This window comes from Silene latifolia, chromosome 10 (assembly GCF_048544455.1).
Source record: "Silene latifolia isolate original U9 population chromosome 10, ASM4854445v1, whole genome shotgun sequence".
NCBI classification, from domain to species: Eukaryota; Viridiplantae; Streptophyta; class Magnoliopsida; order Caryophyllales; family Caryophyllaceae; genus Silene; species Silene latifolia.
Window position 1 is genome coordinate 63,611,653 of NC_133535.1, and position 5,117 is coordinate 63,616,769.

At 35.5% G+C, this 5,117-nt stretch overlaps 1 non-coding gene across 1 annotated transcript; it reads right to left on the reverse strand.

Annotated features, from left to right (window-relative positions):
- Positions 1-694: 694 nt before the first annotated feature.
- LOC141610092 (small nucleolar RNA R71) lies at positions 695-802 on the reverse strand. The gene has a single exon (XR_012527986.1). It is a non-coding gene; the product is annotated as a small nucleolar RNA R71 (small nucleolar RNA).
- Between the last annotated feature and the right edge of the window lie 4,315 nt (positions 803-5,117).

Genomic DNA, 5,117 nt, shown 5'->3' on the forward strand with positions numbered 1-5,117 from the left:
GTGTTAACTTGATTTGATTTTCTTAGATTGCTATTAGTTGTGTCTTTCTTTGCATTGGGGAAGTAAAAATCCTCAAGGTTTGTTCTAATTGTTTTCAAGTTATTTGATATTTTGCATGTCTAGAAGATCACAAGGTAACTTGTTACCCATTGATCACGAAATTGAAAGGACTTTGACAAACAATAGAAGACTTGCTAGAGGTACTTTGAGAGGTATTGGTGAGGTTGTAGATATTCAACCAAACACTATTGAGTTCGTCAACCTTTTTTCAAGAGAAGGTGAGGAGAACCCAACACAAAACCCAACACAAAATCAACCCACAATGCCTAAATTTTCATCACATTCCGTACCAACCGAGTAGAACCTACCCAATGGTACTCCCACACTACAACACTTAACCGGAAATTTCATTGCAAAATCCGCATTTATCCAATTAGTCGAAAGAAGCCAATTTGGGGGGATGCCTAGTGAAGACCCTCACTCTCACATGGAGACTTTTTGTGACTATTGTGATGCGATTTCACAAACCGGTGTGACTCGAGACCAAATTCGATGGGTCTTATTTCCTTTTTCTCTAATCGGCACCGCAAAACAATGGTTGAAGAGCCTTGATAAAGCTACTCTTGGAATTGACTCTTGGAAGAAGTTGGCTCTAGCTTTCTACAAAAAATTCTACCCTTCGGAAAAGACTAACATGCTAAGAACTCAAATTACGGGTTTTAACCAAAGGGATGAAGAATCTTTGTATGAAGCTTGGGAGCGGTTCAAAGGAGTTTTATCGCTCATGTCCTCATCATGGACTTAGCGAGTGGTTCTTGGTATAACAATTTTGGAATGGTCTTTATGAAGACTCAAGAAACATTCTCAACATGGGATCAAATGGTATGTTCACCGAAGTTGACGATAATCAAACTTGGAACAAGAGTGAGGAAATGACGGTCCATAACTCACAATATAGTAGACCCCTCAAGGCTACTAGAGGAGGAAAGCATGAAGTGGACTCTATTACTCAATTGGGTGCTCAACTTAGTGCTCATATTGATACCATAAACTTGAAGTTTGAGAAGGCTATGGCTAAACTTGAAGAAGCCTCAAAATCACCAAAGCATCATGTTAATGCCATGGTAGCATCTTCATCAATCCTAAGTCGGATATGTGAGAATTGTGGAACTTTGGGACATGACCAAAGTGAATGTAGAGGAACAAATGAACAAGTGAATGCTTTTCAAGCATACAAGAGTGATACCCCTTATTCCAATTATTACAATGAAAACACCAAATTCTACCCAAATCTCTCATACAAAAGCCAAAATGTTCAAAACCCTCAACCAACATACACCCCACCTCCCATGAAACCAAAATCAAAGACCCTTTTTCAACCAAAACCAAGGTTACCAAAATCAAACTCCATACAATCAACAAAATGACCAAGGTTTTGATGTTCAAAAAGCGGTCTTCCAAATGCAAAAGAATCAACAAGAGTTTTTCACTCAAATGCAAAAGGATAGTCAAGCAAAAGACATCACTATCAACAACATCCTAGCCCACACAAAAATGTTGGAAACTCAATTGACCCAACTAGCATCTTCAAGTTCTCAAAGACAAAAGGGGCAATTACCACCTCAAAGTAATCCCCCAAGACATGAAACGGTTAGTGCCATTCACTTGAGGAGTGGTACGAGGTATGAAGGACCAAAGAAGTAAGTTGAGGATGAAGTTGTGGAAGCTAGTGACAAAGAAGAAGTTGTGCAAAACTCCAAGGAAGGAGAACCAACAAAAGAAGAAGTTTCAAAGAAAAGTGAAGAGAAGGCCAAGGAGAAAGAGCCCATTGTGATTAGACTCCCATTCCCAAGTCGTCAAGCTAAACCTATGTTCGATGACCAACTTGGGAAATTTATGGAAATTGTGAAGAATTTGGAAGTCTCGATTCCTTTTACGGAATTAATCAATCACGTGCCGGCCTATGCAAAGTACATGAAGGACATCCTTACAAAAAAGAAGTCGATCCGGAAGCTTAAAACAATCGCCTTCACTAAGGTGAGTAGTGTAATCCTTTAAGGGAATTCACCTCCGAAACTTAAAGACCTGGGAAGCTTTTCAATACCGTGTACCATTGGCGACACCACGATCAACAAGGCTTTGTGTGATCTAGGAGCAAGCGTGAGTGTTATGCCGTATTCGGTTAGTAAAAGGTTAGGGATGGGAGAGCTTAAATGTACCAACATCACACTCCAAATGGCCGATAGACCGACGAAGACACCGTTAGGGATATGGGAAGATGTTCCCGTGAGAGTTGGCAAATTTTTCATCCCGGTGGACTTTGTCATCATTGACATGGAAGAAGACTCCAATATTCCGATCATTCTAGGTAGACCTTTCTTGTACACCGCGGGTGCGGTGATAGATGTGAAGCACAGAGAGCATACTCTAAAAGTGGGAGACAAGAGCATAACTTTCAATTTTGACAAGACCATGAGAGCTCCCTGTTTGCATGAGCCATGCTTTATGGTTGATCACTATAGCCGGAAGGATGATAGGAAGAAGTCGAAATTCCAATGGAAAAAGAAAGTTGATGATGCTCCATCCAAAGAGCAAGAGAATAGAAACAAAGAGATCTTGAAAAGCTCACCCATGACAAGTAAAGAGGATGGCCTCATTGGCCAAAACAAGAAAGAAGGAGAGTTGTCTCTATCAACTCAAGAGATTTTTAATGATCAAGTAGACGAAGTTTGCAGTCTTTGGGATGATGAGTTCGAAGGGATAATCAATCCCTACATTGGTAATGCTATGAACCAAGACCCTCATGGAAAACAACAAGTGCAAAGGTCTATTGAGGATCTCTATCATGACAATGAACAAGCTTTTGACTACTTCTTCAAGGTGTTGAGTAACATCAACAACACCTTGAACATGCCCCCTTGACATCTCACATTGGATGAGAGTTTGGTGGAGTCCTCCCTAAACCACCATTTGTAAATACACTAACTTCCTAACTTGCATTTCAATTTTTACATTGCATTTTTGTCATTTTTGGATTTATATTTTTGTGCCTTGATCAAGATATTCATCATTTTTGAGAGAAGTGAGGGAGGGACTTATGATTTCATTGATGTGTAGTGCTTTGACTTAGTGTGGGGATAGCAATTGCCTAGGCTATGTTGGAACATGTGTCCTCCGACAATAATGCGATCACAACTGTTGATCATAATGATCACATGTTTAAATCTCATTTTAAGAATACATATGGGATGTAATATTTTACAGTCAACTGGTCCACACATATCGGTAATGATTGGCTGACTAGAGTTTGACATTACTGTCGTGCGACGGTGGTGATCAGTTGATCCCCTTAGGTTATACCTATAGGGAAATACTCTTAATTGATTATTTAATTAATCGTATACCGATACGAGTTAATTAAATTGCTTAAAATTGACGGATGATTTTATGAGTATAATTAACGTATCTTATTGTAATATGATTAAATCAGACACGATCTAAGTAATCGAATTGTTTTATTACTTAGATTAAATTATTGTTTATAGAAACAATTGAAACAGAATGAATAAATTATTATAAATACAGAATGTTGTAGTTTATAATACGGAAACACTTTTGGCACAAGTAATTACGAATTACTAGTCGATTTTGTAAATGACATATTTAATGAGTATGTTCATTTTTAATATATTAAAAATACATTACATTGTGATATGTCATGTAACATGTTACATGTGACAAAATTGACAAATGACAAAATAAAATGGATCATCCATTTTATAATGAAAGTGCCGAAAATGGAGGGGTTACTGGGTTAATATTGTGTTTTCATTTTAGTGGAAAACATAATCATGAAAGCTAACTACTAGTCATGCAACCCTATAGCTTTTGAGAAGAGCAACTATTGCATGCATAGGCTCCCCATAAAGCCCCCCTCCCAACCGGTTTTCCCATGAAACACCTAATATGGTTTTTCTCCATTATTCATTCTTCTTCACCAATATATTTTCTAGTGTAAGAAAATGCTAAAAACTCTCTATAATTTATGATAATTCTAGAGAAATAAACTCACAAATACACTACCTCTTGAAGTCATATTTTAAGCAAAACTAATATTATTACTAGATCTAAATAATATTGGTTATTATGAGTGTTCCTTGGGTATATGCTTTTGGGAGGGATTTTATACTTGAATCTTGTTCATCTATAAGGAAAGCTCAAGAACTAAGTATGGTAGGTGACCTTACTAGTGCCCAAATATCCGAAACATGCAATGTAAGGAACCGATTTCTTCTCTTAACTCTTGTTGTTTGCATGCATAAAATTAGTAATTAATTTTATGACTAAATTAACTTGAAACATATATGAATATGTTAAGTAATGAGATATAGATTTCCAACAAGCGGTATCATGAGCAAAAGGTTGTTTGCATGCAAATCGGTTAAAAGTTTTTCCGAGTTATACGATTAACATATAAAATTTGTTTAATTTATGTTATTATGATAAATCACGAAATTAATTTATGCATGTTAAAGTTTCTGATCCTAAAATGTACTTAGGATATTTTGGTTAATTTACGGATTTTTATTGTTCATTTTAAATAATATTGGCATTAAAATGTGATTTTTATGATAAAAATGTCTTTTTGGAACGAAAATTAGCTAAACTTCGAATTTTTCAGTGATTTTTGGATATGTTTTCACATATATTATTTTTAGATGATCTGGAAATTTTCAGAATTGTTTGAGTTTTTATGCTCGCAATATGGATTTTTCATGTTAAAAATCGAATTTAGTTGAAAAATAGGTTAATATGAGAAATATTTTGAATCTGGTCATAGAAATTTAGTATGTTGTCACATGCAATTTTCAAAGATGTGTGTAAAATAATAGGCTATAATGAAGTCTTCATGCATGATTTATGGATTTTTGATGAAAAATAGCATAAATAGTGACTTAATTAGTGAATAATTACTAAAACATACTCCATGACTAAGGAAAAACGTCACATGTTGCATTTTATTATCTTTTTCAGATCTAAAATTGAAAAGTTGATGAATATATTTTTTTCATGTTTTTATGATTTTTATTGATAAATCCGATAAACCGCAACATTGT